We start from the raw sequence: 13,149 nt of genomic DNA, 5'->3' as shown, positions 1-13,149 counted from the left end.
ATGGGTAAAGGTCTAAGTAATCCCCAAGATTTGGTGTTAGCCACTTTACTGCGCTGGCAAGATCATACTTTTTACAGTCCTGCCTCCAACCAGGCCACCAAAAAGAACGGGCAACCAATTCTGAAGTCTTTTGAGTCCCAAAGTGACCAGCCAGTTTATGGTCATGAAGCAACTTTAACGTCATGGGTCTAGCCTCCGGTGGGACAAAAATTCTTCCTTGGGACCAGAACAAGTCATCTCGTTTCTCCAAGGAGGATATTTCCGGGTCAGTACAATGGCTGGATGCCAACTTGATGGTGGTCATAAGATCAGTGTGTGTGAGCAGAAGGAAGTTTTGTGGAGATAAGATGGTGCTAGGTTCCGTTGACTGGGGAGATTCAGGGAACATCCGGGAGAGTGCGTCTGCTTTCCCATTCTTGAGGCCAGGTCTATAAGAAATATGAAAGTTGAACCTAGAAAAGAAGAGGGCCCACCGGGCTTGCCTGGGTCTTAAGCGTTTGGCTGTCCTGAGGTATTCTAGGTTTTTATGATCGGTGAAGAACATGATGGAATGGGAAGCACCCTCCAACAGATATCTCCACTAGTCCAGAGCGAACTTGATGGCCAACAGCTCCCGATCTCCCACATCGTAATTCCTTTCCGGGGAACTTAGTTTCCGAGATGCGAAAGCTATGGGATGGAGGAGAGCCTTGGGGCCCTGTCTCTGGGAGAGGATGGCTCCAGTGGCAGTTTCCGAGGGGTCTACCTCCAACACAAATGGCAGGGCTGGATCCAGATGCCGTAGGATTGGTGCAGAGGTGAACAGGGCTTTGAGTTTGGTAAAAGCTTCCTGGGCCTCTTGGGACCACTGAAAATGACTGTGTTGGCGGGTTAGTTGGGTGATGGGTGCAACAATGGATGAGAAGCCAACGATAAACCTCCGGTAAAAGTTAGCGAATCCAATAAACCGCTGTACCCCCTTCTTGTCTACTGGAGCCGGCCACCCCTGAATTGCCTTGACCTTCTGTGGATCCATTGCGACCCCGTTGGTAGAAATGATAAAGCCTAGGAATTGCACAACAGATTTTTCGAATTCGCATTTCTCTGCTTTAAGGTACAATTTGTGTCTCCTGAGAATTGCAAGGACTGTCTTAAGAGCCACTAGTTCAGTCTCTGATAGTGGAAAGATGCGACCAAAGGGTATTTCGGAACCAGGTAGCAAATCAATGGGGCAGTCGTAAGACCGATGAGGTGGTAGGCAATCAGCTTTTTGTTTATCGAAGACATCTCTAAATTCAAGATATACCGGAGGGACGTGCTGGAGATTGTCAGGTGTAGGTGCTACGGTTAAACAGGTGGCTGGAGCTGGAGGAAGGCAATGCTGGGAACAGTAGGGAGAGGAGAAGGAGAGTTTCTTCTCTTTCCAATTGATGTCAGGTTCATGTGCCTGTAGCCAGGGGAGCCCCAAAATGATGGGGAACATGGGGGAGAAGATGATGTCAAAGCTTAGAAGCTCCTGGTGGCCGGAGTCCGTGGTGACAAGGATGGGCCTTGTCTGTTGTGTGACAAATCCAGAGCGAGGGAGAGACCCATCAGCCAGGTAGACTTGGAGGCCTTGTTCTTTGGTTTGCAGTGGAATGTGTAGTTTTTGGGCCAGTGAAGTGTCTAGAAAACAACTACAGGCTCCGGAATCAATAATTGCTGGTAGATGAACTTCCTTTTCCATTAGCTGTAAGGAGACAGAGAGGGTGACATAAGTCTGGGATAAACCAGGGTTTTGAAAGTTCATGAAAAACTGCAAGCGTGACTTACTGGGTCTCACGGGGCAGGTACGCAGAAAATGTCCAGTTCCCCCACAGTACAGACAGAGATTGGCCTGTCGCCGTCGTTGCTTCTCTTCAGGGGTAAGAGGAGCACGGACCAATCCAAGCTGCATGGGCTCAGCCTCTGGAGCAGAGGTGACAGGAGTCCCTGGAAAGGATGGGTGAACGGGAGAAGGTTTAGGGAGCATCCAACTAGGTCGGGGACCCTGGGAGCGCTCAGAGCGCCGCTCGCGCATGCGCCTGTCTAGCTTGGTAGCGGATTGGATTAAATCCTCCAAAGTGGCAGGGGTTTCAATCCTGGCCAACTCATCTTTCAAAGCTTCTGACAGCCCCTGGCGGTACTGGTATTTAAGAGCGGGTTCGTTCCACCCTGTGTCAGCTGACCATTTTCGAAATTCAGCAGTGTAGTCCTCCACTGGTCTCTTTCCTTGAGACAGGGAGTGTAGCACAGCTTCTGCAGTAGCGGTGCGTTGAGGGTCATCATATAGTTGAGACATACTTTCAAAGAAAAGGTCCAAAGAATTCATAAGAGAGCTCCTCTGTTCCATCAGGCTGTGGGCCCAGGCCTGCGGCTCTTCGGTCAACAGGGAGATGACAAATTCCACCTTAACTACTTCGGACTAAAAAGTCCTGGGCTGAAGGGCTAAGTACAAGGAGCATGCATTTTTGAAGGCCCGGAACTTTTTGGGATCGCCTGAAAAACGCTCCGGCGTGGGAACCCTGGGCTCAGGGGTAGCCATGATCACTGTGGGGCTTGATGCAGCTTGAGAAGAAGAGGCTCCGCTGGTGGGCGCAGGGGCTGCGGCTGTTGATGCAGGTGACCCTGAAAGTTGCTGGAGACGACCGTCAATCTGGGCATAGCCTTCCTGCAGATTCTGGACTGCATCAGTGAGGGTTGTGACCTGCTGGCACAGGATCTCAAGAGGAGAACACGCTCTGTCGGCCTCTGACATGGCTGGTTTGTACTATCAGAATAGAGGTACTCACCGAGGCCGAGATGCCGAGAGCGGTTCGCTGTTGCGACTAAGCGTACTCCGCCCCTCTGGAGGTGATACAGAGGGTGGATGGCACAAAGAGACACAAGCTACCAGCAGGCAGGGTAGAGCTTGCGTGGAGGTCCTGTACAACTGGAGCAGAGACTGATCAGGATCCAGCAGTAGAGGTCCGGAGCAGGCTGAGGGTCAAACACAGGTAAGCAGATAATCCAGGTCACAGGCTGAGGGTCAAGGCACTGGAGATAGGAGACAAGACTAGGTCACCAGCAGAAGGTCAAGGCAAAGGAGACTGAAGGTAAATCCGGGTCACAGGCAGAGGGTCAAACACAGGTAAGCAAAAGCAAAGTCCGTAAAACAAGCCAAGGTCGGGTCCAGGAGAAGAGCAGAGTAGGTCAGGGTCAATCCGGGTCACAGCAGGTAAATGATCACACAGGAAACAGGAACTCAGGTACAGGAAGCTGTAAGACAAACCAGCAATTCCTCTGAGCACTTGCTCAGCTTTTATAGGCAGCCAGTAAGTCATGTAGAAGTCATGTGGTGCATGTCATGTGACGACCAGTCTACAGCTGAAGGTTTCTCTGACACATAGTATGTAAACTTCTGGAGGGAATGATAAGGGACTATATCTTAGAGTTTGCTAAAGACAACAACATCATCAGCAGCAACCAGCATGGGTTTACAAATGAGCGTTCTTGTCAAACCAATCTCTTAACATTCTACGAGGAGGTGAGCTGTGAGCTAGATAGGGGGAGACCAGTGGATGTGGTTTACCTGGATTTCGCTAAGGCGTTTGATACAGTTCCCCACAAGTGCTTAATTTATAAAATAAGGTCTGCAGGCATCGACCGCAAGGTCTGCTCTTGGATACGGAACTGGCTAAAAGGGCGTGTCCAAAGGGTGGTAATAAATAGCGCATACTCAGACTGGTCTGAGGTGGTAAGTTGGGTCCCCCAAGGCTCAGTCCTGGGACCAACCCTGTTCAATTTATTCATAAACAGCATTGAGGACGGGATCAGTAGCTCTATATCAGTTTTTGCAGATAACACAAAATTTGGCAGGGCAATAACTGCACAGCATGAAGCAGATATCCTACAGAATGACCTGGACAAAATAACGGAGTGGGCAACGGCATGGCAAATGAGGTTAAATGTGGAGAAGTGTAAGGTTTTGCACTTGGGGACTAAAAGCAAAAAAAAAAAAAAAACACTTTAGGGGGGGAACCTTTGTGGGAATCAAAAATGGAGAAAAATCTGGGAGTCCTGGTAGAGGATAGACTAAGCAATAGCATGCAATGTCAAGCAGCAGCTGCCAAAGCCGGCAGAATATTAGCATGCATAAAGAAAGGGATGTATTCCAGAGATAAAACTATAATCCTACCACTTTATAAAACTCTGGTCTGACCACATCTGGAGTATTCTGTCCAGTTCTGGTCGCCGGTCCTCAGGAGGGATGTGTTGGAGCTGGAGAAAGTCCAGAGAAGGGCAACTAAACTAATTAGGGGATTGGAGGACCTTAATTATGAAGAGCGTCTGCAATCTCTTGATTTATTCTCCCTGGAGAAGAGACGCCTGAGAGGGGACATGATAGAAATTTATAAATATCTCAATGGTGATCTCAACATAGAAAAAAAGCTATTTAGTCGGAACGATTGCATGAGGACTAGAGGGCATACAATGTGATTAGAGGAGAAGCGTTTTAACCTCAGGCAACGAGGGGGGTTCTTTACTGTTAGGGCTACAAGATTGTGGAATTCTCTACCACAAGAGGTGGTTTCTGCGGGAAGTATGGTGTCTTTCAAAAGACTCTTAGACGTACATCTCAAGAATCAGAGTATTCAGGGGTATGCGAGATGATTACGGCCACACACACCTACACAGGTTGAACTGGATGGACTATTGTCTTTATTCAACCTCACCTACTATGTAACTGTGTAACTATGATACTCATAGAAGATTTATATATATATTCCTCCCAGTTTATGAATTATTTTCTTGATGTTTTTTATTTAGATGGGATTATAATACTGTGAAATAACTACCTCCCTGATAGATTAGCCAGTGTTATTTGTCCCTTTAGAAACACCTTACTGAGATGGCAAACACTGCCTAGCTCTAGTGCGTAATATGTGCATATCACAAACGCTGAGTAACATTGATTGACGTTGTTTGTCAAAGACTGAACTGTTTCTACATAACAATACTATGCTTTTATGTACAGGATTGAGTGTGCTCCCCCCTTTCTCTTAGTGCTCCAGTGCCTGCTAGGGAGACTTGTATTTGCGGCATCCTTCTGGGTGGGTATCTCCCTGGCTTGTGGTAAGCCTTTTTTGTGTATCTTTTTAAATGGATCCTGGCTGTTTTCAACATGCAAAATACTTATACTGTAATTATCAGTGTTTTTCCATAGATGATTGTGCTCTCTAGACTACTACTCCTGAAGAAGCGGAGAAAAAAACATGAAACATGTCGAGAAGAATATGGATAAGGCTTATGTGAAGGATTGTACTATCCAATCGTTAATATCACTATGTATTTATCCTATTAACAGAGAACTTTTTTTAGTACCCATTAGCTAGCATGTGATTGTATATGATGAGCTTTTATAATTGACTTTTGTAATAAAAATATGCTTTTTTAAACTATTGCTGTTGTCTGTGGCAGTACCATGAAAGTCCACATAGCGTCTGTAACGAGACCCTTGCTCGCTCGCTTCTGCTCTCCCGACACTCCTCTGTTTCTAGTGAGTCAGCTTGCAGATCGCAACGTCTGTTGGTTCAGTCAACCAAGGCTCCGGGATCCGAACTACAGCTATGTGCCGTTCGGAATCCATTAGAACAAACACCAAGCAGGCTGTATGTAAGTTCAAACAGGAAGACAATTTATTGGAAATACACAGCACACTTTTATACAGAATTTGGAACATCCTGCCCCCAACAACCGCTTTCCCATTGGTCAATTGCACAGTACATGCCGTTCTCCTTCAGGTCCTCCTTAGCCATGCAAATGAGGATTTGAAAATGAGTCAGCAGGGATTGGTCAGATATCTTGAGTAGAAGGACTGTTATGTGTAATGAGACAGAAGCCCCCAGGGGACAATTAATGTACACAATAGCCAGACACAGAACAATGATTCCATAACGAGCCCCCGATACACATTACTCTGAGTGTCAATACATCCCTTAGCAGACAACAGGTGAGTTCATTAGCACACCCGACAATAGGTGAATGGAAAGCCACCTCAGACAAAAGCAAAATTGTTAGACAGTCAGTCTTCTCATTGAACTTCCTGGAATGACCATATTAGGAGTTGTACTTCCTGGTCAGAGACCTCATGGCAAATGGGAACAAATCTCAATATTTCTACATGGAGACCTTGCTGACAAATATGAAGCAATCCAAACCATCACCCATCTGTCCTTAAATTCCAGTGACGGTGAACACAGTCACATATCTTCCCCCGGGGAAACAATCCATTTGTCTTTTCATTGATCCATCTCTCAGTCCCACCAAAGTCTATGGGGCAGAACTGTGCAGAAGTGGATGCTGGATCAAAAGCTGGTGACGGGGTGTAAACAATGTTGTGGACCTTGGAGTGAGATCTAGGTAAGTAGGGGGATTTGAGAAGGGAGGGTATGCTATACCAACTTGGTAAATGGGGCAAAAGGGTAAGGAAACTTTGTGGGAAAAAAAATAAACTAAAACAGTCAGTGACTTCCTAGCAGTCAGAAAATGTCAAGACAATTTATATAAAATAAATGAAGTTTACAATACCTCATATAATACAGTGCAGTGATATGCAAAAAACCTCATATATAATGCTTACATGTTTTTAATTGTGAGGTATATATCACTGTATTTTTGAGGCATTAGACCTAATTTGTTTTACATTTTTGGGGGGTTATTAGCCACTTAAGCCCCGGAGGATTTGGCTGCTCAAAGACCAGGGCATATTTTGCGATTTGGCACTGCGTGACTTTAACGGACAATTGCGCGGTTGTGCGATGCTGTATCCAAATGAAATTGACGTCCTTTTTTCCCACAAACAGAGCTTTCTTTTGGTGGTATTTGATCACCTGTGCGATTTTTACTTTTTGCGCTATGAACAAAAAAAGAGCGACAATTTTGAAAATACTTTTTTATATGAAATTCCCCCCCCAAAAAAATTTAAAAATCAAGATTTTTTAACATTATAGGCCAATTTGTTTTCTGCTACATATGTTTGGTAAAAAAAAAAAACGCAATAAGCGTATTTTCATTGGTTTGCGCAAAAGTTATTGCATCTACTAACTACGGGAAATATTTATGTCATTTTTATTGTTTTTTTTTTTACTAGGCGATCTGCGATTGTTTTTGCGGGACTGCGACATTGCAGCCGACAGATCGCACCCTTGACTGACATTTTTTACACCTTTGGGGGTACCAGTGACATTACTACAGTAATCAGTGCTATAACTATGCACTGTTACTGTAAAAATGACACTGGCAGGGAAGGGGTTAACTTTATTGGTGATCAGTGGGTTAAATGTATCCCTAGGGGCGTGATTCTAACTGTGGGGGGCGTGGCTTGTGATGTAACCACAGAGACATATGATCCTACATAGCAGGATCGTATGATCTCTGCTGTTACACCAGGGAGAATGACAGGCGGCTTTGTTTACATTAGCCGCCTGCCTTTCTCCCAGTCCAGTGGGAGATCGTGAGTGACCGGCGGACATCGGAGCCCTCCGGTAACTCACACGGGGAAGGCAGGAAACGAGCGGGGGGAGCGCTCGCCCCCGGCGGCGCACGCTCCCCCACTAGAGGCTCGTGGGCGAGCGACGTAGCCCTACGTCGTTTTGCCTGTAGGGGGCTGACTGCTGCCGTAAATAGTCATGCGGCAGTCGGCAAGCGGTTAAATAAAGCTGCAGTTTTGGTTGTTGGTGTTTCGCACATTTATACATTCAATTATGAGTTGGCCCACCCTTTGCAGCTATTACAACTTCAATTCCTTTGGGAAGGCTGTCCACAAGGTTTAGGAGTGGGTCTATGGGAATGTTTGACTGTTCTTCCAGAAGGGCATTTGTGAGGTCAGGCATTGATGTTGGACAATGAAGAGAGATAACAGCGCTCAGGCTAGTCAAAGTCCACAATCCAAGGTGGTTGCTAAACCTTGGCTCGCCACCAGGAGAATCATAAAAGAAGAAAATGGTGGCACATCACCATGGAATCCAATGAAGAAAAGTTCTTTATTCACATAAGTGGTACAAGGTACAGCAGTGTAGGACAGTAGACACATTTTACACGACTGCTACGTGCTTGTTCACTACCAAGTAGTAGAACAAGCACGTAGCACTGATGTTGGACAAGAAGGCTTGGCTTGCAGTCTCCACTCTAATTCATCCCAAATGTGTTTTATCGGGTTGGGGTCACGACTCTGTGCAGGCAAGCCAAGTTCCTCCACCACAAACTTGTTTATCCATGTCTTTATGGACCTTGCTTTGTGCACTGGTCCAAATCATTTGTTGGAGAATGGATTAGGGTACAAGTCGGGAAGTCCCAAAGACTGCCAGATAAACGGATTATCCTGAGACCGCAGGTAGCAGACCCTGCAGGAAAATGGATCAGGTCATTGCTACCTTCACAGCCATGGGAAGAGGACAAGGGGGCCCGACCACACAGAAAGTTATTGCTTTGCCCTGTTGCACTGTGGAACCGGGTGAGAGGGTGCTTAACCCAAAAAACACTGTCATTGCACTCAAGACTGTTGTTTGCACATACAATACAGCCCTCCACCCTCTCACACACAATGCATCCCACTGCATCCTCATGACACATACATATATTGCAGATCCCTACTCACCTCTGCATAACATGTAGTCCCCCCTATCCCTTTTTGCATATATATGCAGTGCATCGTTCTGCCATCCCTCCTCACAAATTAATAAAATACAACCCTCTTACCTTCTTACACATACATACAATGCAGTCTCTCTCTTCATGCTCATAAATACTATAGCCCACTGCCCCCCTGATACCCCCTTACAACAAATGAAGCCCCATGCTCCCCTCCACACTCTTACATACATAATGTGGCCTAAAAAAAATCATGATAGTGTTTAAAAAATCTTGTATGAAATGTATACATCTTCTTTTTTGCCAATACAATGACTTAAACCCCAGAACATTATGGGGTTGATCAATTAAAACTGGAGAGTACAAAATCTTGTGCAGCTGTGCACAATAGCCAATCAGCTTCTAACTTCAGCTTGTTCAATTATGCCTTTGAAAAAAAAAAATATGGAAGCTCTCCAGCTTTAGTAAATCAACCCCAATGTATTTTCTGAAAGCAGATTCCATGTAAAATAAAAAGATGATAGTTGCACATTTTTATGTCGCATGATATTTGTGCAAGCAACTGTTTATTAAAACACACATTTTTCAGGAAAAATTTTAAGAAAATGAATTTTAGTGCAAACACAAAGAATATAATACCAATTTATGGTAAAATATAAAAGATGAGGTTACATGGAGTAAATAGATACTAAACATCCCAAGTCATAAAATTGTGTGTGCCTGTGTGTAGCAAAAAACTACGGTATCCAAAAATCTCCATAGGTGACACTCTTGTACTAAAATTATTGCTCTCACAGAAATATGTCATACCATAAATAGAATGAAAAATGTGTAAAATAATACCACCAGTTTTGTTTGGTGCTCCAAAGACCTACAAATGTAATATAAGTTCAAGTTCTTTTGCTGAGTCCTTGCATTTAAAAATAACTGGCAATGTTCTATGTACTGTTAAGTCCAATATATATCACTTTGTGTTTAGAAACATATTTTTTTAAATCTCTTTTCTCTTATATTTAGATGTGTAATTAACCATTCTTTTTGACTGTGGTGCCTGCTTAGCTGGACAGATCCGTTTTAATTTGTTTTAAAAAATGGCTAATCCCTGGTGTGGTCCAATGTTTAGAAGTTTTCCTGGGTTAATAAAAGTGTACATTTCTATGGGGCATGGCTCGGACATGGCGGAGTAAAGAAGCAGATCTTTAGAGCTCTGATCACTCCCTCGGCTATTACTTGCTTTTCAGAGCTTTCTGATCCCAGCATGAGCACCACAAAATGGCAGAAGGTAAGAACACAACACAGATCTTCTCCACGGTCCGAGATCTCACAGTACTTCCCTGGCACCCGGTCTTCCACAGCCGGCGCCCGTGCAAGCAGACCAACGTGGGCTGCGTGCGCGGCCTGCACGATGGCCACATCCCTGAGTCCCCAGCGGCACTGGGTCGTCTCATGGGCATCCCGGAGGCCTTATCCTCACAACCCTGCCTACCTGTCAGTCCGGAGGGGAATCACTCCAGCATCATCTCCCTGGATGGGTAACCAGGACCTCCGCACCCTTCTCCTGGCGCTGCCGATGAGGGCGGATCTGGAGGCCTTGGTGTGGAGAATGGAGGAGACTCACAGCAGGGAGATGAAGAAGTACAGCAAATCTCAGGGTCGTGGTGGGTGAGTCTTCCCTGTCCTCCCTGGAGCATCGGGTGTCCCAGCTGGAGCTGGTTCAGGCCTCACAGGCCTCCTGTTTCACCTCCTTACAGCTCCACCTGGAGGAACTAGAGGACAGGAGTTGCCACAACAACTTGCAGCTCTGGGGCCTTCCTGAGGCTACTGGCCAAGAATCACTCCAGCCTACCATTCTTGCCATCTGCCAGCATCTGGTGGCCTCTATCCCACCACAGGAGATGGAATTTGATAGAGTGCACAGGGCCCTGGGACCCCGCTCCAATGACCCCATTAGACCCCGGGACATTGTTTGCCACCTACACCGTTATATCCATAAAGAGGCCATAGTGCGCAAGGCATGGGAACAGGGGGACATTTATTATGATGGCGCTACCCTCCGAATCCTGCCGGCCCTGTCCAGAGCTACCCTGCAAAGACGGGTACTGCTACGCCCGCTCCTGACCAAAATCAGACAGTTGGGGTGCACCTGCCGCTGGGGTTTCCCTATCTCCCTGACCATGAGGAAGGGTCAGTCCTCTTGTGTACTCATTCACCCTGATGATCTGCCTAATCTTTTTGCCTTCCTAGAGACTGACACAACACAAGTACCAAACTGGCTGCAACATTTGCCCGGTCCAACAAGAAGAACAGTGACATCATCTGTGGGTCTGGGACCCCCTCCCCGCACACCAAGAAGACGCAGGACCTCTGCTGCCAACGCTCTACCTGGTGACCGTGAGTCCTAAACTGCTCTCCTATTTGTGGTCCTTTGCCATGCTGCTGACCTCTTCCTGCCTTAACCTGCACTAGCATACATTGCCCAATGCCTTATCACTGAAGGGACAGTCCACCTATCCTGGGCTTTGCTTCATAATGTTTTTTCGGATCAACGGACATCTCTCCGGATCTACCTTTTTTGCCGCATGACCTCATTGTTATGGCCTTGTTTTCGCCCTAGCCGGTGGACGTGGCCCCCTGATGTTTCTCCGGACTCTTTTGTTTTGTTTCCTGATTTTTGTCTCCGGACTCCGCTTGCGGCCTTCCACAGCCAGCTACCTACGGTCTGTTAGACATTCCCCCTTCCTTACATGTTCAGTATTTCTCATGTTATTGTTATGCCATTTGTGGCTCTGTGCTTAATATTTCTTATTGTGGTTTTGCATTGCTTGATGCTTTATGGCCTATGTGTGCTCCCTTCCTGCCTGATCGCCCGGCTCGCGGTCGCGGCGGACGCACCTGGGTGCAGGGGAGCCTCGTCCTGTAGGGAACACTGGAGTTCCCTGGGACTGTGCTGGCTCCTGCCTCTACACCATCCCCCTCCCCCTTTTTGGGGGGGAGGTGGTTTGCAAGGGGCTTGCCTGGGGTGCCGGTCCTGACCTGGAGGTCGGGGGTTCACTCTGGGATGTTGGACCAGTTGGGGATGGCCACAACGGGACCTTTTTCAGACCCAAGACCCCCCCCTTTTTTTGTGTGTGGCCAACTCCCCTGCTGGTACCGGAACCCCTACTATATTGTATGAACGTTTTCTCTTTACGATATGTTTATATAGCGGAGGGGCTCTGATACTGAGCCCTACTCCAATTCCATCTCCTTCCTCTTCCCCAAGTAGGCCCGCGCTCAGTTCTCTCTGGATTCTCTGGACTCTAGTTCTTATCCCCCCTTCTTATTAGCTTCCCTCCCTCCCCATCCTTCTTGCACTGGCTGTCTTTTCCCAAGGGAAGTACATGCTTGCTAATAGGTGGATTGGAAACAGATGGGATTGGAGAACGCCCAATCCTCCCCCACCTGCTCCAATCCACGACTGGCAACGAAAAACGCATGGCTGCACAAAAAAGCCATGGGGTGCAAACTAAATGTGATCAGCTGGGAGATACACACCCCCATCCCTTTAGTAAAGATGCCATAGGCAAATGGGGACTTTGAGTGAGACACCCACCTGTAAAGCAAGCGTCTCCATCCCTAGTAAGATACAAGAAATGGGCAATTTGGGACTTTATATGAGAACTGGCGAGCACTGCACAGTGTCTCCATCCCTGTTTCTTAAAAAACAAGATGGGATAAATGAGGGTGTGTGAAAAACAGCCGATCCCTAGTTTGAAATACTTACCCACCAGTCTGCTAACAAACCAAAATAAACCTGTCTAACAAATAAGTTAAAAGCAGGAGTTTAGTTAACACATATTTGCAAATGCATGCGGAAGCTGCAAGGCCAGCGACAAGGCATCCTGCGTTCTTGCAGAACCTAACACTAAATAACACTGCTCAACCTGAGTGTATAAGTGTCTTCACAAAGGGAAGTACATGCTTGCTAATAGGTGGATTGGAAACAGATGGGATTGGAGAACGCCCAATCCTTCCCCACCTGCTCCAATCCACGACTGGCAACGAAAAACGCATGGCTGCACAAAAAAGCCATGGGGTGCAAACTAAATGTGATCAGCTGGGAGACACACACCCCCATCCCTTTAGTAAAGATACCATAGGCAAATGGGGACTTTGAGTGAGACACCCACCTGTAAAGCAAGCGTCTCCATCCCTAGTAAGATACAAGAAATGGGCAATTTGGGACTTTATATGAGAACTGGCGAGCACTGCACAGTGTCTCCATCCCTGTCAATTGAAAAACAAGATGGGATAAATGAGGGTGTGTGAAAAACAGCCGATCCCTAGTTTGAAATACTTACCCACCAGTTTGCTAACAAACCAAAATAAACCTGTCTAACAAATAAGTTAAAAGCAGGAGTTTAGTTAACACATATTTGCAAACCTGTTACCTGTTTCTTAAAGGGGATGTTGCAGTAACATTAGCCATAATATATGCTCCCAACTCTCCCCTAGACACTTTTCTAGGTAAAATCCTGACTA

Source organism: Pelophylax lessonae, assembly GCF_965119305.1.
Source record: "Pelophylax lessonae genome assembly, chromosome: 5".
NCBI lineage: Eukaryota > Metazoa > Chordata > Amphibia > Anura > Ranidae > Pelophylax > Pelophylax lessonae.
The sequence above is the reverse complement of the archived record's forward strand: the minus strand, read 5'-3'. Positions refer to the sequence as shown.